The sequence below is a fragment of the Lygodium microphyllum genome, chromosome 25, assembly GCF_053477565.2.
Source record: "Lygodium microphyllum isolate KBCC chromosome 25, Lygodium_microphyllum_v1.1.10, whole genome shotgun sequence".
Taxonomy (NCBI): Eukaryota; Viridiplantae; Streptophyta; class Polypodiopsida; order Schizaeales; family Lygodiaceae; genus Lygodium; species Lygodium microphyllum.
The window spans coordinates 53,331,594-53,352,730 of NC_141159.1; positions in this window are offsets into that span (position 1 = coordinate 53,331,594).

A 21,137-nucleotide genomic window follows, 5' to 3' on the forward strand; every position below is an offset into this window, starting at 1 on the left:
TGAATGTTGTTGATGTCTATATAGATAATTGTGTCTATAAGAGAGTGATTGGCTATACTCATTGCTGTACATATTTAGTAATGATTGCAATAAGTCTTGTTGAGCTGTTGCATCAACCATGGCAATCGATGCAACCAACATATGCTTGTCATGTGCTAAACCCTCTTGCAAAACAATATCACCATAAAGATTGATGAGAGCTTCCAATATGTATGGTTGTACCAACTAATCCATATGAGGTGTCAAGTGTTTGGCAAGTGCTTGTTCTAGCTAGACTGTGCAACTATAACTTCAGTTGCTGCCATTATGGTTGCATCAAAATCCATAAATGCATATGTCAATACATCAATCATGTCAACCATGGGAAGAACTGACTTGTTGAGTTCCATTTCTTGAATGATACTCATAATATTTCTACTAGATGTGTGAGTTGCCTCCAATAAGACACTTCAAAGTCAATATTGCCTTGTGGCACATGATAAGGATCAAAACCATGTAGGCAATACAATTGCTAAAGCACCTCTTGCATCACAATCTACTGATATTAAGTTTTGTTGCCATTTCTGCTATACAAACAAGCTGAAATTTGAGAATGCTAATTAGGCACTTTCCATTCTACTATTGATGAATCAAAGCTATCTGTAAAAGTGATAGGATTGAGTTATAAGCCTTCAAAGCTTGAGAATTGAGTCATGCTTCATAGACATATAATCCAATGCATCTTTCTATTTCTCACTGGACAACACCAGATGTTAAAGCTCCTTCAATGATGTAATATATTGCTCAAATACTTCTCTACTATATTGCTTGATGAGGGTAGCCAATAGGGCACAGAAAATACTTCTCTACTATATTGCTCAAATAACAACAGATGCAAAAACTGTATCTGCAATATGATACCCAATGACTCAAAGCCCGAAATAGCTATTAAGTCCACTCCAATAGACTTCTCAAACACCCAAAATTGCTCTGAGTAAAATCTTCAACAAACCCAAGAGGATCAAACTATTGTGCCTACAAGTGAGGTCTGAAGATTTGCAATAGAAGAGTAAATGTCCCTGCAAGTTAGTTCAGTATACTACAAGAGCAGTGACAAAATACGTGGTCTCCTGACAGCATTCTAGCGTATCCCACTTTACGCAGAGATGCTCAAGCCAAAGCAGATCCATGCCGCACTTGGTTCAAAGAGAATGGGAAATGAGAGGGATGTGCTGCTCAACCTCCCATAGGGCATAGTCCCATTTCGGTCCCCTAAAACTGCATGAATCGGGATTCGAACCTAACAATTCCTAAGAAACCTTGTGAGAAGCCTCGAGTTCTCTGGGACCACCCTGCGGATCTACCATATTTATGTGTGACATTTAAAATCCGCTTTCTTAATTAATCCTTTTAGGGAACAAGGTTCGTTTTTGCGTAATTTATGGCACCGACATGAAAACAAAGCAAGCAGTCCTTTTGAGAACCAAGTTTCTTAACTTACCTTCAAGTTAATCTTTGTCTCCTGCCCATATAGGAGAAATTATATGTCTGTTTTTCCCTGTAGAAGTAATTGGTCCAAATCACATGGCACCATAATTTCCATCATTTATCTAGAATAGGATCTTTCAACACCATAGACGTTGGGGCCACGAACTTCCTCAACTCAATTTTCCGAACTTGGCAAGGGGTGTCCAGAGCTCCACCTGACCCACAACCTGTCTAGGAGTGAAAACATTATTCCCATGGTTGGTCTTTTCACCACTCGACCTTTAGCCTATGAATCGAGCAATGCCCTTTTCGAGTTAATCAGTGGTGTGAACATGGAGGTGACCCACCCGTTCAAAGAACCTTTCCTTAATTAAATCATTTAGGAATCAAGCATAGTCAAGGCAGTCAACCTAATATCATCTTCCAAAAAAATATATTCCTTTATCCCCATGGCAATTTGTCATCACAGACCCCTGCCATGATTCAATCACAAGCACTTGGAATAATCATCCAAATAACAATCCAACAATTAGTTGAATGTAAAATCATTTAGATTGTTGTTCGATCAACCAAAAAAACCAATTGTATTTTTCCAAACAATGCAAGAATAGACACGATAACATTTCCATCTGCATATTCACTCTCCCCCTCGAGATCTAAGAGCGATACTAAGTAAAATTTTACTTAACACTCCCTTCCTTTGGCTAGGGTATATGCTAAGGTTTCAAACACTGTACAAGATATAAGTTCTATAGATCACTTACATTGATCAATAACCCAACCTTCTTCCCAACAAGTATAAAAGTAGCAGTCTTTACTTTGTCTCGAGGCTTCCTACTCCCTTGAGCTCTCTACTTGTTTTTGAGGCCTGGGATTGTTGTTTGTATCTATCCCAACCCTAAATAGGATCGATAAACATAGTAGTTATCGAACGGATCTCAAGAAAACTTAGTTTTAATCTTTATGATCATTGTTTGCACTAACTATACACATCATCAAGAACCCAATGAACTAATAGTTCATGATATTAGCAAGAGCTTGGGCAAAAGGTCTAGGGTTTTGAAATTGATTTACTTTTAGATTAGGTTGCTTGCCATGCAATCCATCAGGTCTGCAAGCTCAATATACTTTCAGTGTGGTGAAAAACATGTCTATTGTTCACAAGAAAAGGGGAGTCGACAATACCTTGGAATCTCATATGTTGCTTATGTTGTGTATGGATTTTATCACATAGTGATTAGATGCAATTTACTTCTCTTGATACATGCATTTGGGAAACTCAATCCTTTGAATAATTGAGACAAAGTTTATCTTTTTCAACGAACTATTCTCACCTAGTATAGTTCGGAACCTAATGTATCGCATGCGGGAATCAAGCAAGCATCCATCAATTTGGAGATTTATTACTTATGACCATTACCCTAGCTAGATTGATAGTGATGCCCTTCCCTAAAGCTTTGTTGCTAGTTGTATTATTTTCATCTGTACGTGAAATTCTCAGCTTGGGGGCCATTGTTGATCTTCCTTTCTTCAAGGTACAACCCCTGCTGGAATTTCAGTAGCCTCTTGCTCAAGTGGATGGCAAAAAGGGGGGAAAGCTCGCAGGAATAGGGATTAAGTTCACGGGGAATGGAAGGAGTGTGTGGTCACCCTCTAAGGAGGGGAGGAGAAGGAGAACCTTCTAGAAGGTTCTCTCTCTCTCTCTCTCTCTCTCTCTCTCTCTCTCTCTCTCTCTCTCTCTCTCTCTCTCTCTCTCTCTCTCTCTCTCTCTCTCTCTCTCTCTCTCTTTGCCGTGCCAAGGCATTCACCTCCTCACAATGGGGAAGAGGAAGAAAAGGCCGAATTGCAGCCCTGGGGGGGAGGGAAGGTGGGGAGGAAAAGGACCGGTGATGGTGGTGGTGCCACCACCCACCTGTTTGCATGGCAATGGGGGAGTTCATAGACTGGGTGTGGTGTCTTGAGGTGGTTGGTAGGCCACCCCCCTCCCCTCACAATCATCGTCATCTTCTTCTTCCTCCCCGATGTCATCTCCCTCGTCATCATCATCTTCCTCCACTTCAACGACTTCTTCCTCTCCTCCCCCCCCCCCCCCCGCCACGTCTTTGGCGACGACAGAGAGGGGGAAGGTTTAAAAAATTCAATTATTTTTATTAAATCTTTTTTGGTGGGGGTTCCTATGCGGGGATATTACATCCTCTCCCCCTTAGAGAACTCGAGATGTCCTCATCTCAGAAGAACTAGGGATTTCATTCTGGAACCTATGGGATAGAACCCATTACACCTTCATTGCAACATTTTGATCACTCATAAGCATATGGTCTTTTAAAACAACTTACTATATTAGATATAACCAAGTTTGGATTACAAAAGTTTATTGTAGTCACATCTCATGAGTATCTTCTAGGTTTTTCCTAAGTCTTTGATAATTTCCTAGTAGATTCTGGATCACTGAATCTTGTACAACTTTATTTCTTGTAAGTCCAAGTTCTCTTTGAGTCCCGTTGGGACAATTGATGTGGATATGTCCAATGTTGTGGCACTAGGACCATCGGTGTTTTTGGACATTCCCTTTTGAAATGACCTAACTCCTTGCAATAAAAACAAGGTGGATTTTTATCACTTGGGGTCACAAGATTACTGGTTGACTTTGGCAGAATTTTCTTTTTTAGACCAAATTACCCTAGGATCCTTTTAGCAGTCCTCTGAAGTGGTCCTTTATCTCGGAAACTCTGTTTCCAAATTGTCCTCTTTTTTATATGGACTGCTATCCATGGACAATCATCTTTGCTTGTAATACTAAAGAATACTCCCAAGCTTCAACATTCTGGTAAGACCCAATCTATATTAGTTGAGAACAAAAAAATTAAGAGAAATTCATTCTAAGTTATAATTGTCATTCCTTGCTGAAGTATCTTTGATCATTTGTAAGTTCTAGGCTTAAAATTAATGCAACTCATATTACTTGGGTTAATTGTAGTTACAAGAGTAAGGTTTAATTCAATACAAGTTGTATTACATGTCGATAAAATTCCTAGGATTTCTAATAATCCTAAAGAGGTGTAGTGGATTCTAGGTCTTCGTCTTCATCTGATTCCTCTATATATCCAAAGATTGCACTTGTGTAGCTTTGTTTTCTTGGAGGCTCATCTGTCCTAGCTCATTGCAGTGAAAGCATCGGCGATTGGGACATCTCTTGGGGGGGTCGCTCATAAATATATGTATATATAACGTGAGTTCAAAATAAGGGTTTTAAAACACCATTTTTATAAATTTTTTACATACAAAAGGGCATCATATAAAGAGGTTACTCACAGGTTGAATAGAAAAGGGTTGTGTTTTATTCAAGAAAAAATCATAGATTACAATATTTATAAATAGGCCATGAACGCAGGTTATATAGAGGATATATATACAGTGAAGCCCCCAAGGGACATCTCTTACAAATGTGCCCTGTTTCTCCACACATGTGGTATCTCTTATCCTGATGTTGAGAATTATCTTTGTCACAATTGCCCGATCTAAGTTCTTGGATGATTGGCTTTGCTTGAAGTAATGCATCTTACAAGTCTGTTGGACGCATTGCTTCAAGACAATGGTTCAGAGAAGTGTTCAAAGGCCATGGCAAAACTTGGATACTTGTTGTGCAATATCCATAGGTGGTGTGTATTTTAGTAGAGTTACAAACTTTGATTAGTAAGCTTCCAGGATTAATTCTAGCTACTTGAGCTTGAATAATTCATTCATCCTCAAAGTCTGGTAGGTTGACAAAATGTATCATCCACGTATAGCATCTTTCAGCTAAGCACAAGTGACAATGGCCTCAGAAATACCTTGATCTTTGCACCATTTCTTTCACCATATCCAAGCCCGGCCAACTAACTTAAGTTTGGCTATCATTGCTTGATTGGTAGAAGAAGTTCCCGTAGCAGAGAAATAGTCATTCATCGACTCAATTGAGAACAGAATTTAGGTGCCGACAAGTGCTTAAAAATAGCTAAAAATTATGAATATCAAGGGAAAAATATTCACTGTCAAAGGCGGCGGCTCAATCTAGGACGATTTTAAGCGTCAAAGTGCTTTAAAGGTGCCCGAGCGACACTTGTTGATTTTTCATAATTTTTCAGACAGTCGTGCGGGTTGATACGAGCTACTGGCCAATGCGGGATGCTAAGCCGGATGCCCAGGATTTTTCAGAGCTCGATTCCGAGTCCGGATGGGGAAATGGCCAAGAAGTTGGGCGAGATGCGAAGAGGTGGATATTAGAGTGGCCAAAGTGGGCATGACTTTTGGGAGCCCAAGAAATTTAAATGTCACATGAAAGTTTGATGCAAGGAGAGCATGAAATCGTGGAGAGAGGAGGTGCCAGGATGCGCCCGAAAAATGCGCCTCCTCCTCCTTCATCATGGCATGGAGGTTGTATACAACCTATCAAGTAGATCATTGGCCCTCATTCCCCTCTGTATGCTGGTCATTTCGCCGCCCGTCGCTCCTCAATTAATGGCCTGAATGCTGAGATGGAAATCTAGTATTTCTCTCTCCTCCCTCTCTCTCTTCTAAAGGCAAGTTCATGTGGGAAGAGGAAGAAAGAAGAAAGAATGGTGGAGGCTTGTCCGGCATGGATCAGATTGCTCCACAGGCTGGAAATGGTGATTTGTGATCGTCATGAGCATGAAGTGCTGCTGATTTTCAGATTTGCAGCCATGGACATGAAACCCGAAACACGCAAATAAACGGTAATTCAATTTTTTCAAAGGAAATTTGAGATTTCATGGCTTTTGATTGATAAAATGTTGTTCATGTGGGCTAAAAATTGTTTATGTTGCTATTTTCCATCAGTACTTGTTGATCATAATCAGAAAATCAGAAAAATATGCATCTTGTGACTCAAAATAATACACTAAAACACGTAAAATATGAAAAATCAAGGGAAAATAATGTTTTTGGGCATAAAAATGGAAGAATGAATAGGAACACCAACTAAATTTTCATTTTTGCTGCAAGAAGGAACTAAGGGCCACAGCCCATAACCTATTTTGAATTTTTAGTAATTAAATAATGCAAAAAATAAGGGAAAATACAATGAAAATAGAGAAAAATCACTAAAAATATGGAAAAAATGCATTTTGGGTGCGGAAAATTAATGAAAATTAAGAAAAATGTTTGTGAATGTTTGGGGGGACTGAAGCATGAGGATTTTCCTCAGTTCATCCCCACCTTCTTGTTCTAGTGCGTCTTTTTCTGTTTTTTACACATAAAATGATGGCAAAATGCCTTATAAATCTATACAACAATACAACATTTGATCAATGGAAGGGTAGAGTGGTTAGGATGTGTCTAAATGTGGAGTCAAATGATGAGAAGATTGCTGCCTTGGTTGCATGCCATATAGGTCGGTGAATAATTATAAAATAAGAGCCTAGTAGCACGAGGGTTTCCTCGGTGCTAGGTATGTGCAGCGCCGCATAAGAACGGTAGTTGAAAATCATTGAAAGGATGTTTTCCGCATGTGCACAATATTGATTTCATAATTCTTTGAGCACTTGGCATCCACAATATGCATAAATCATGGAAATATTTAAGGGTATCAGAAATCCTGGATGCACAGCAATTGTTTTCATTAGGACCTTGACCCACGTCGAGTGAGAGACAGGACACCCTAAGCCATAGGCTAATCGTGGGGTCTAGGGGAAAGAGAAGTAAGGACAATGGTACATTCCTGTATACGATTAAATGGTACCTTGAGTGGATTTTGTGCGAAATGTCTATATGTTGAGCGACGCATCGAGGGGCCAATCCCCAAGGTGTAGGAGAGTCGCAGAGGGGTGGCGGCACTCAGCCGTTGGAGGACCCCCTATGTCTGTGCTTCGTGCCATTAGGCAATGTGTAAGGGACTCCCTCTGAGGAGTAGTGGCTGAGAGAAGAGTGGACTACAAACGACGTAATACAAATGCAAGATATTTAGGAAGGCAATGTATGTGTCATCAACGCTCTTGGTCGCGAGGCCGTGGGGTTGTTGAGCGCGTGTGATAGAGGTCCGGCTAGTGCACGAGCCAGTGCCGGCCCGTTCTAGGTTCCATCAGTGGTGCGTCTACCGGGAGCCGCTTAAAAGTGGCTGTCCTCGAATCCTGGTTGTCTAGGGACCAACTAGCAATTTATGCCAAAAGACACTGTGATTAATCCGTTATTTATTGATAAGCATCGTCTAGCAGAAATCTAGAAGCAAGAGAGAGACGAAAGAGCTAGGCGACGTGCTGAAATTTTTAGGAGATATTCCCCTAAGCGTAGCGGTGTTGAACCCTTACGAGGGAGTGGATCTAGTGGTCTTGGTGCCACAAGTAGTAAGTTAAGAGAAGGTGGAAGCTCTAGTGCTCCCCTTCCTTCCATAATCCAGTCTACATCAAGTGCGGGAGGCGTAACCCCACCGTCCCCTATTCCTAGTGCAAAACCAATTTTCATTATGGCGCAGCCTACTGCAATTCCTGCAAGAACGACGGATTTGCCGGCTCTAGGTTACCCACTACCCATTTTTAATGGGTTAGTTGAGGAAGATGTGGAACTCCACATTAGGGAGTTTCAAAAGTTGACGTTTAACTGTCGCATCCAAGAAGAAGGACATTTAATGATGTTCTTCAATATGACTCTCAAAGGAAGAGCCGCTATATGGTATCATGGTTTACAAGCCGGAACCATATTGAATATTGATTCATTTTATGGAGCTTTTCGAAGGGAGTTTGCCCCTGAAAGGGGTGGACAATATTGGTTGCGTGTACTCAACATGACCCGCCAAGAACCACACGAGGATATTCGTGCTTATGCGAAGAAAATAAAAGAGGTTTTTCACAAGTTGGACACCTCTATTCCTATCCCCGCAGCTGCCCAATTGCAATATTTCCTACATGGTTTGGACTTTAACATCCAATTGCAGTTGAGTAGTGTCCCCTTGGGGGATATAGATACTGCCATTACATGAGCACAAGAGGTGGAATCCTGACTACAAGCAGCCTATGCTTCTCGAGGCAATTCGAATATGGGTTTAGTATTGGGAAACAATATGGCGATGGCCAATGGCAGTAGTGGCCAAGGGATAGCGATGGCTAACCCTAATGGGAGAGGGAACATGATGCAGAATGTGCCTTTATTACCAGCTCCCCCTAGCATGTCGATGCCTACGGGCAGTCAAATGGCTCCAAATGGTGGAGGCCAGGCAGTTAATTCTAATACCATGCCTGTGGCTCAACAACCAGTGCCTAATCGAATTGTTAGGCCTATGGAACGACATGGTAATGACCAAGGCTATGAGTCGAGCGCTTTCAATGTTCTTGGTGAGGTTAAGGACATGACGAAGCATTATACCAACATGATTACGGAGCAGTATCGACAAATAGCCGTTGATGTCAACTTCCTTAAAAAACAACAAAATTTGATAGGAAGTAGATACCCAGATGAGGGTGCACCGTCGAGGTTTAGTTGCAAATGGTGTGGTGGGCAGCACTATCCAAGAAATTGCCCAAATGTTAAGTGCGACATTTGTGGAAAATCCGGCCATTTAGCAGCTACTTGCTGGAGTAAGATCAGTTCCCTCCAGCGAGGTAGTCGGCAACCAGGGCCTGTTAATCATCGTGCACAAGGGAATGATTCCCAGCAAGAAGATGGGCCTAAACAAATACTTCAAGGACCAAAGACTACAGTGGAGGAGCTACCCAGTGGTAGTGGGGTTAGTTTGATTGAGGCTGTATGTGTTAATGATGCTGAAACCTCTAATCTGCGAGTTTTTCTTACAAGAGGTCAAAAGGGTAGAGAAGCCGACAAGGATAAGCCTGTCGACGGAAACCCTAAACAAGGCGACAAAGGAACGCAAGTTTTGGATCTTGCCATGGAAGGGGGACCTTTGAAGCCCGTAGAGAGTAAAGCCGATAAGGAACCACCAAAGAAGAAGATGAAAGTTAAAAAAGAGGCAATAAAGCCGGTTCAGCGACCTAAAGAGCGGATGGTTTGGCGTAAAAAGCGAGCTCTATCAAACTATCATGAATTTGATTTGGCGAGCTCTCTTTGCGAAGTCAAGCCGGACGTACAGCTTATTAAGCTTTCCCCAGGAGTACGCAAGGAATTTAGAAAGATCCTACGTACTGAGTATATCGTAGAACCTTTGGGTATTGTGCGAGTTGGTGATGACTGGTTCGAGCATGCTGAGAAGCATTGCCCAAGGGTTGCAGCCTATGTCGATGGGATATTAGTAGATTATGCCATTGTCGACACAGGATCATCTGTTAACATTATGAGTTCTGAGTTGATGGAAAGGTTGGGTCTTGCAATCCAAAAAGATACCTCCACAATTCTCAGAATGGCAGATGATAGTTTGAGACAGCCGGAAGGCTGCATTACTAAGGTCCATGTCACTGTTGCAAATGTTGAATGTCTGTTGGACTTTAGGGTGATTCGTTTTGTAGGGCACCCAGGTTACCAAGTATTACTCGGACAACCTTGGATCTTGCAAGCGGACTGCCAAGTGGATATACCCGCCGGTCGACTAATATTCGGTAGAGGTGCCCAGCGTGTGGTGGTTGATGCTTATCCTGAGTCCCCGCAGAGTGAGAGAGCTCCTCTATCTTCTACAGAATTGGAGACATTAGAAGATTTATCTGCCAGTGAGATATCATCGAGTGATGAGTCCAAAGAGGGATCCACCACAGAAGACATCTATCAGATCACTTTGAACGAGCTGATAGAGGGCCAAGATCGTATAAGAGATGCAGATGTTATCGAGCTAGACCTTGGTATGCCTAATGATTCGCGGCCAATCAAATTAGGTTCTATGCTCAGCACAGCAGAAAGGGAGGACTATGTGGCCTTGATTCAGGAATTCCGTGATATCTTTGCCTGGAGTTATGATGAGCTGAGAGGCATTCCTCCTAGTCTTGCTGTTCATACAATTCTGTTGAAAGAGGGTAGCCGTCCTGTACGACAGAAAGTAAGGCGTATGCCTTTCGAACTGAGGGACGGGCTGTTTGAAGAGTTACAGAAGCTTCAAAAAGCGGGTTTGATTTTTCCTGTGCAACACACGGAATGGTGTTCGCTGGTTGTGATCAGAAAGAAGAAGAATAATCAAATCCGATTATGTGTAGACTTTAGGGAGCTGAATAAGCAGACAGTCAAGGACTACTACCCGTTGCCATTTATTGACCAGATTTTGGATCAATTAGCGGGTAGGAAAATATATTCGTTTATGGATTGCTTTGCAGGATATAACCAGATGACAATTGGAGAAGAGGATAAGTTGAAAACAACTTTTATTACTGTATTTGGTACTTTTGCGTACCATGTGATGGCCTTTGGTTTATGCAATGCGCCTGGTTCGTGGCAACGAACAGTAGATAAGACATTCCGTGACATATCCCCTGAAGAGTTGAAGGTGTTTATTGATGACATAGGGGCCGCCACCGTGAGAGAAAGGCAGTTGATCATTTTAAGAAAATTTTTTGAGCGCTGTAGACAATTTTGCATCGCTCTAAACCCACGGAAGTGTGTTTTTGGAGTACCTTATGGGCTATTGCTGGGTCATGTGGTCAGTTCGGTTGGAACTGTGACAGACCCCGAGAAGGTCAAAGTTATAGTTGCCATGGGTCCACCACGCACTCCGAAAGAAGTTCATAGCTTTCTGTCTTCGGTTGGTTATTACCGTAGATTCATAAATGCCTTGGTAGAAAGAACGTTGCCACTGACAAATTTATTGTCCTTTAGCTATTCGTTTGTATGGGGTGACCCTTGTAAGGTAGCATTCGAGGATGTGAAACAGGAGCTAGCAAGAGCTCCCGTTTTAAAAGCACCTAAAAGAGGTGAGGTGTTCTATATATTTTTAGCGGCCACCATGTATAGTATCAGCTATCAGCTATCAGCTGCTGCTGTTTAGCCCAAATTTGGGAAGAGAAGTTGTACCACGCTATTGCTTTTGCTAGCCGGAAGCTGGGGGTATCCGAAATCAATTATACCTACATGGAGAAGTTGTGTCTGCCGATGGTCTTTGGGACCAAGAAATTTAGGCATTATATTCTTTATGAGAAAGTCGTGCTTTATACGAAGGCGGAGGGACTTCGACTATTGATGAATAAGCTACAGCCGCCTAATCGTCTAGCAAAGTGGTTGATCACTTTGCAGGAATTTGATTATGAAATCAGGAGTAAGCCACCAAGGTTGCAAGGCATCGTGGAATGTCTTGTGGACTTTGGGGAGCCGAAAGAATCTGTGGCTGAAGGTAGTGACATGGAGTTGTTATTTAAAATAGATACGGCATCTATTCCCTCCTGGTATGCTGCAATAACGCATTATTTATCGACAGGAGAGGTGGGATCCGAATTATCTAAAGCTGAGAGAAGGAAAATGAAGCAGCAAGCATTAAAGTTTGCTTTGATCGCAGGTACATTATATCGGCAAGGGGTTGATGACATCTATCGCCGATGTGTGATGCCTGACAAGGTGCCATTCATTTTGGAAGAGTGTCATGATTCTGCTTGCGGTGGCCATTTTGCTGGACGGCTTACAGCACAAAAAGCTTTAAGAGCAGGTTATTGGTGGCCTGCCATCTTCCAGGATGCGTTTGCGTATGTTAAGAGATGCAATATTTGTCAACGACATGATAGTTGAGAGAATAGGAAACAACCACTCACCCCTATTATGGCAATACTTCCATTTGAGAAGTGGGGAATAGACTTTGTGGGTCCTATTACTCCGTCGTCGACTACGCAAAAGAGGTACATCATTGTAGCAATTGACTACTTCACAAAGTGGTCAGAAGCACGTGCAACAAGGAAAGATGATGCTAGAGAAACTGCTAGTTTCCTTTTAGAGCAGAAAATATGCCGTTTTGGTCCACCGAAAGAACTAGTGTCGGACCGCGGAACCCATTTCCTGAATAATGTGATCAAAGGTTTGACAGAGACTTGGCAAATCAAGCATAACAAAACAACCCCATATAACCCACAAGCCAATGGGCAAGTTGAAAGCACCAACAAGCAGCTTGTGGGCATCCTGTCCAAAATTGTGTCGGAAAAGAAACGGGACTGGGATAAAAAGTTATACGTGGCAGTGTGGGCCTATAATACGACCTTCATACGAGCCACTGGCTATACCCCGTTCAAGTTAGTATATGGGGAGGAGTGTGTCTTGCCTTTAGAGATTGAGCTGCCGACTATTCGGTTTGCCATCAATCATTCTTTGAGTGATAAAGATGCATTTTTTGAGCGCTTGACGACACTGGCACATTTAGATGAGCTTAAACTACAGAGCTTATTGCACCAAGAAGTGGCAAAGCACCGAATGAAGCAGCTACACGACCTCAAAGCCAAGAAATACACCTTCAAGAAAGGACAGCTTGTTCTGTATTATGACGCACGATGTGAATTATTTCCAGGCAAGCTAGAGCCCAAATGGGATGGGCCCTATAGGATCGTTAGAATAGGAAAGAATAAATCCACAGTTTTGTTAGCTGACCTTGAGGGGGTAGAATATAGAAATAAGGTTAATCTTAATAAGATTAAACCTTATTATTTCTGATTGCACTAATACTATGACTGCCCTTGCAGGTCTAGGCGAGATCGATCAAATATCTGCAAGGACATTGTGATAGAGGTTGATGGGTCGTCTGATCCCTTATTTAGAACACCCATATTTAGAACAGAGGTATCATCAGGGAAAGCTCATTTGGTGGAGCAAAGGATACAAGGTGATTGAGCAAGAAGGCGGGACATTTATTTGGGAGATCAAGGTCTTCTGCCATCACTGCCTACAAATGTTGACGAACATACCTGTTGAATTCAATGATGATGGAGGGATGGAGCCTACAGTCCACTCGTTGAATATGCTGAATTTCGATTACCATAATTACGAGTAGAGTTTAGGATGGTAGGATATGTAAACCCTTTATGGACGTACACCTTGTACTTTGATGGGGCGTCCAGGGGTGCATCCAAAAAAGGAAGTCTAGGTGTTGTCATCCGAGACCCCCGACGACGCATTGTCATGAAGTTAGCTGCTTATCTCGGGGTGAATTTTACCAATAATATGGCAGAATACAAAGCCCTGATTATGGGTTTAAATATTGCAAAGAAGGGTGGTATCCGCCAGTTATTGGTGAAAGGGGACTCTCAGTTGGTTTTAAATCAACTCAATGGGACGTACATGGTACGAAACCCCATCCTTTGCACGTACCATCATACTGCCATAGCCCTGTTAGACGAATTTGATAGAGTGTCTTTTTAGCTGATTCCACGGAATTGGAATCAGTTTTGCCGATTCATTGGCTAATTTTGCGTATGAAGAAGACCTCTTCTTTAATTGTGGTCCTTGTCCCGATACATCTATTGACGATGAGATAGGACCTGGTCGTTTGTGGGGTATGCTTTCTGAACATGCCCTCTTTGGCAGACGATGGTTGATTGTCAGAGAGAGAACTAGGGAGAGAAGAAGAGGAGAGAGAAAGACTGCAGAGGAGAGAGAAAGACTGCAGGAAGAGAGAGAAATAGAGTGACGAGGAGAGAGAAAGACTAGAATTGGAGAGAGAAAGACAGGAAAGATGAAGAAGCCATGGAAGCTTGGAGCAAGAAGGGAGAGAAAGATTGTAATTGTATTGATATGTCAAAAAGATGTGAAAAATTACAACTTCTCTCCTTATATACCAGTGTCAGTGTGACATGGCATATTATTAACATTCTAAGTATTCCCAGCTTCTTACAATCCATCCCTTCCCAAAAGTTTTTGTCCCCAAAAACAAAACTAGAAAGAGCTAAAGAAAAGATGGATAGAACAGAGTACTACTCTGTTTTACAGCTTAACAAATAGGGAATGAGTGAAGAATTTATCATTACAAGGGCTGAGTTTGAAGTACGAAAAGTGGACCCTGCTATATACATGATTTGAAGAACCTTAGAAGCCATTGGAGCCATAGAATCTTCAACAAATAGTTCCAGAAGAAAGTAGACAGCTTGCTGGAATAACAGTCCCTGCTGGACCAAATCAGCCATAACTTTTGATAGAAGTGTCCAAATGAAGTGTACCACATATCAAAACGAAGCTCTTGAAGAGTACTTTAAGCTCATGTAGATAGCTCAATTCTGAAAATGAAGTACAACAAAAACTGTTCTAAAACAACGTGCTGTCCTGAACCAGTCTGCACCAATACTAGCTCCAAAAGCAGTAGGCTTCAGCCACCAATGTATCCTTCAAGTATGGATACTCATCCAATATTGAATCAGGTCTCCAAGAAGCCTCTTCAGAGGGTAAACCTCTCCATTTAATCAAATATTCCACAATAGAACGTGATCGAAGCTTCTTTTCACGCTGACCTATAACAGCCTCTGGGATGTACTGAACAATACCATCTTCATCAATAGGTGGCAGCTCATCAACTAAATCCATTGGATCACCATAATAGGGCTTGAGCTGACTAACATGGAAGACGTTATGAATTTTTGTAGAAGAGGGAAGCTCTAGTCTGTATGCCAAATCTCCAATCCGCTTAAGGATCCTGTAAGGGCCATAGAATCTGTGGGCAAGCTTATTACTGGATCCATCTTTCAATGTAGAATACTTGGATTTGGGCACCTTCAACAAAACCAGCTCTCCTTCCTGGAACTCTAAAGGCCTCCTCTTCTCATCAGCATACATCTTCATCTGATCTTGAGCCTTCCTTAGATTCACCTTGCATTGCTGAAGAAGGGTCTGCATTCTATCCAACTCTTCCTTCCCATGAGGGTTGATCTTTTCGTTAAAAATGACTGTGGGTAGGGGCACCTTGTAACCATACAAAGCCTCAAAGGGTGAAACTCCTATGCTCGCATGAGTGGAATTATTATAAGCAAACTCAGCCAGGTGTAACCAAGAATCCCATGAGGTTTGGACATCATAGCAAAAATGGCGAAGATAAGTCTCCAACCATTTATTAACTCTCTCTGTCTGTCCATCAGTTTGGGGATGATAAGCCGTAGATGGAGCCAACTTGGTACCCATAGATGTAAATACCGCTTGCCAAAAGTTACTCATAAACTTTGAGTCCCTATCATGGACAATCACCTGCGGTAATCCATGCAATCTGAAAATATGCTCCATAAACTGGTTGGCCACCTGAGAAGCAGTAAACTGAATTTTTGTTGGGATAAAATGAGCTGCTTTGGTGAGTCTGTCAACCACCACATAAATGCTATTCCACCCCTTCTTGGTAGTAGGTAAGCCAGTGATAAAGTCCATAGTAATATGAGTCCATTTACCCGTAGGAATAGGCAATGGCTGCAATAAACCTCCTGGCTTATGGGTGCTATCCTTATTTTGCTGACAAGGCATACACTTCATAACGAAGTCCTTGACATCTTTCCACAGTCCTTTCCAATAAAAGCTCTTGCTGATCCTGTCATAAGTCTTGAAAACTCCCAAGTGTCCAGCTAAAGGTGAAGAATGCATCTCCTCCATAATTTTTCGCTTGAAGGAAGAAGTAGAGGGAATAACAATCTTGCCCTTCCACCAAATAAGACCATTTTTAAGCTGGTAGTGCGAGTTTTCTTCCATGAGACCTTGCTGTAATTTCTGAAAGATTTGGCTGAATTCCTCATCTAAGAGATATGCCTCTTGTAGCTCTTCAATCCAATCACTATGTAATTCCGTCATGGCTGATACTTTGCAGGCCCACATACGAGAGAGAGAATCAGCCACTATGTTATCTTTGCCCCTTGTATGAGTGATGTCAAAGTCATAATTTTGTAATGTTGCTACCCATCGTCGTTGCTTTGGAGTAAGATTTGACTGAGTAAGGAAATACTTGAGTACGCGATGATCACTATGCACTCTGAATCGGCTGCCATATAAGTAATGGTGCCATTTCTTGATTGCATGCAGAATAGCCAACATTTCCTGATCATAAACATTCATGGCCATCTCCTTATCAGTAAGCTTACGGCTTTCAAATGCAATTACTCCATGCTCCTGAAGCAAAACAGCCCCAATGCCACGGCCACTAGCATCACATTGTATAGTAAACTCTTTAGAGAAATCCGGGCATACAAGAATAGGAGCGGAGGTAAGTAATTCCTTTAACTGGTTAAGGCTGCTATCTGCAAGAGAATCCCAAAAGAAAGCCTCTTTCTTCAACCTGTCAGTTAAAGGGGCTGCAATTGCCGCATAATGCTTTATAAATCTGCGATAGAATGAAGATAGACCAAGAAATCCTCTAAGAGAGGTAGTAGTAGTAGGCGTTGGCCAATCTTTTATGCATTGCACCTTCTTGGGATCAGCCTGTATTCCTTTTTCACTGACTATATGTCCCAAGTATTCCACTTCAGTCTGCATGAAAGAACACTTCTTCTCCTTAGCAAAAAGCCTATGATGTCTCAACACATCAAAAACCTTCCTCATATGCGACAAATGATCCTGAAAAGTCTTGCTGTAGATCAAAATGTCGTCGAAGAATACCAAGACAAACTGAAAGAGGAAAGGTTGTAGAATCTTATTCATCAGGCTTTGAAAGGTAGCTGGAGCGTTTGTAAGGCCGAATGGCATCACCAAGAAATGGTAAAGCCCACGATCAGTCCTAAAAGCAGTCTTGACCTCATCACCCTCTCTCATGCGAATCTGATGATACCCTGATCTCAAATCAATCTTCGTGAAGAATCGAGCCCCCTTAAGCTCATCAAGCAAATCATCTATCCTGGGTATAGGATACCTGTTCTTCACTGTTATCTTGTTAAGATCCCTGTAGTCAATGCACATTCTGAAAGATCCATCTTTCTTTTTGACTAACAGGACTGGGGATGCATACGGTGAAGAACTTGGTTCAATGAATCCCATTTCAAGAAGCTCTTTGATTTGCTTGGCTACTTCCTCTCGTTCACATTTTGATAGTCTGTAAGGTGGCTTATTGATCGTCTTTGAGTTGGGTTCCAAATCAATGGGGTGATCCACCGCTCTCTTAGGAGGCAATGAAGTAGGTACTTCAAATAGATCTCTGTACTCCTCAAGAAGAGCTGTCAAGGCTGGATGGTTTGCTGAATTTTTGGGCTGATCATGTGTTTCTTTGTTCAAATGCAATACAAATATCTGTGAGCGCTTCTTGTACTCTTTCTTGAGTTGTTGAATGGTGATAAGCTGAAAATCAGATTTACTAGGGATCCCCTGTAAACGGATGAGCTGTCCATTGGAGAAAAACTCCATATATAACTGTGAGAAATCCATAGTAATCCTGCCTAAGGTCATCAACCAGTCACAACCAAGTACAATATCTATGGGCCCCATTTCCAAAGTGATCAGGTTTACTTTGACTTCAAAATTTTCAGCCATCTGCAAAGAAACCTGTGGACAGATTTGTGTGCTGATTTCCTCTTCACCATTAGCCACTTGTACTCTAATGGGCTGCTGTAAGTCGGTGGGAACACAATTCAACTTGTACAAAATGGATTTATTGACAAAACTGTGGGTACTGCCACTATCTATCAGGATGAACACTGGCTTTCCACATATGCTTCCCTTCATACGAAGTGTATTAGGGTTCTTAGATCCCGTCCAAGCATCCATAGAGATAGAACAATTAGTGGCAGCAGGCAACTCATTACAAAATCCACCAGGATCAAATGGGATATCACCGCCTGGATCAAAAGGAAAAGAGTCAGATGGATCATAGAAGTACTCATGTCCACCATCATCCTCGAAATCTTCATTTTCAGCATTGATTGGGACTGTATTAACTTCATCTATGTCATTTTCAAGGTCCTCAAGAACTAGCATACTCTGAATTTTTGGCTTGGCATTTTTGTATACACACTTTGAAGCATGGTCAGGAGTATACTTTTCTCCACACTTGAAGCATAAGCCTTTGTCCTTTCTTTCCTTGTAAAGATCCATGGGAATATTTCTAGAATTTGTATTGGCTGAAGTAGACTTAGGCTTATTGTCACCTTGCTTAAATTCAACCTTTGGACTGTTTGCTGTCCTGAAATTGCCTTGAAGCCTAGAAGCATTAAATGGGGGATAAGTTGGTATCCGTAAGCTCCCACTAGGCATATGGTTGCTGCCATAATTGTTACCAACTTGCCCTTGCTTTAAAACAGTCCTTGGCTGTCCATAACTTGGCTGAAATGAAGATTCTTTCCTATACTTCCTTCCAAAGCGCTCTGCAAGCTCAATAGCCTTGAAAAGTGAAGTAGGATTTTGCGCCATAACATCAGCTGACAAGGATGGTTCCAAACCATACATGAACTTGTGTAACTTGGCCTCATCACTGATGTTTTCCACATACATGGTCAAGTTAAGGAATTGGTTTGTATAATCTCTTACACTTAGGCTCCTTTGTTCCAAGTTGTACCATCTTCGTTCTAACTTCTCTTTCTCAAGAGGTGAAACAAAGACTTCAGCCATAAGTGCCTTGAAAGCTTCCCAATTTTCAATAAGTACATTCTCTTTCTTGATATACCTCCACCAAGTGTGAGCAAATCCTTCTAAGTGCAAGGAGGCAAAGTGTATCTTCATAACATCAGTTTTAGGAAATATATCAAAATAAGACTCCATCTTAGAGGTCCATTCCTCTAATTCTGATGGTGAAGATGACTGGCCATTGAATTTGGATAAAATAATTTTGTCCTTGAATTCTCTATCATGGAAAGGTTGCTGTCCCAAAACTGGCTGATCAGAATTTCCAAGTACAGAACCCCCAAAATGAGATTGAAATCTTCCAACAGGTGGCTGAGAATTACCCTGTAATCTTCCTGTTGGTAAAGCACCCCTAGAATGCTGTGTATGCAGTCCAAAAGCTTGAGTATTGGCACCGTTCAAACTGCCCAAATAGTCATCATGCCTTTGTGAAGCTTCTCCCACTTCATATTGACTATTGGGTATGCCTCTTCTTCCTATGATTCCATCTCCATGACCATTTTGGTTGGATGGCTGAAGTGGAACTGAAGGATCAGTATTTGAACAGGCCTTTTCATTAGCTTCTTTTGATGCCACTTGTAATTGTAAAAGTTTAGAGACTTGTGCCATGAGTAGTTCATTGGACATTACCAATCTATCAATGGAAGCCTTAGTCTGATCAGTAGATTGAACCATCTGATCCATTCTTGATAGCATGGCCTCATGTCGCTCTCTATGCCTTAGTTCATGGGCACACAAAGTATCATTGAGCATGCTAATTTCTCCTTGTTGAGGCTCTTCAGGGTTCTCTTGAAATGTGCTTTCCATCATAGAATCCCTGATTTGCTGTGCATAGTCCTCCTGGACCTTATTTTTGCCTTTATGCCCTGCCATAATAGTGCAGTCCTGCAGTACCCCCTGTCAGTAAAACGGCTATAACTTTGGCTAGAAAGCTCCGATTGCAAAACTTTTTTGTGCGAATCGAAGCTTACAATGCCCTCTTCGAGATGAGCTATAGCACGCTATAACAGGTTTAGGACAGAAAATTCTGTAACTGACTTTCAGAGTCTGAACTGTCCAGTCCTGCACCCTGTTTAGACCTGTAAGTGCCCTGTTTTGACCCTGTAATGCAAGAAAGTAACCTCCAAAGGCTACCAAACCCTGCAAAGGGGTATATAGGACCTGTGGGTACCCTGTAGTACCTGCACCTGTACTTCTGTATCAAAGGGTGTACCTGTATCCACCTGTAAATACCCTGTGGGTAACCTGAAAATGCCCTGTTTTACCCTGTTTTACTCCAATAGGTACTTGAGTCGTTGGAAAGTCTTCAATCTTCAATTCTCCACTCGCTGTACCTGTGTGAGGGATAAAACGGCAGGACGGGCTCCCTACACGGGCTCCGAATCACCGGGAGGTGGGCAAAGTTCCCCCCGGGTCGGTTGGTTGCACCCCTTCGGGATCTTCGATAGTGAGGGAGGGTCACCTCTCTTTTGTCCCACTATCTCCCCCGGCATCCACCTTTTTCCTCGGTGGGAATATCAACATGGCAGAGGCTAGTGTACTAAGCAATCAGCATGATATGCATTTGGAAAATATTCATTCAGCCTTTCATGAGATGCAATTGATTGAGATAAAAGAACTTGAGATGGAAGAAGGGTTTTACCTATGCAATTCAGTGACTCACTGATTGCTAGTACTTACCCTTTACAATTTTCCAATTTAGGCAAAAGAGAATCAACCAATCAATTGGATTAGAGTAAGCAAAGGAATCAATGAATGTATTCAGTCCATAGGATTCAAATGTTATACTGAAATCTCAGATTGAGGCCCTTCATTCACTGATTGAAGCTAATATGCATTAGACAAGCATTGCATTCATGAATAGATGAATTCAAGCAAAGGTTGGTTGAGAATTTGATGAAAATGTTCAATTCTTTAATCTCTCAGTCAAATGGCTTAAGCTCAGCAGTTGGATTAATGAGAGAGATTAAAAATTGAAGAGAAATACCTTGACATGGCTGAAAATAACTTGCCAAATGCTTGATAGGGCTCCCGGTTGTCCAATGTTAGCAAAATAATCCAAGAAGCTTGCTTATCTGATGGTAGAGACCAATCTTGAAGCTTCAAATGCTTGAAATTGAAGCATTAAACCCGTTTCCCCCAAATTTTTGCTCCATAGAAGCTCTTGATCTTCAATCTTAAGCCATCCCGTGCTTAATCCTTGCAATTTGTTGAAGAATCCTTGCTGAAATGATTCCACGGGCCAAAAGGATGAAGAATCTTCAAGAAAT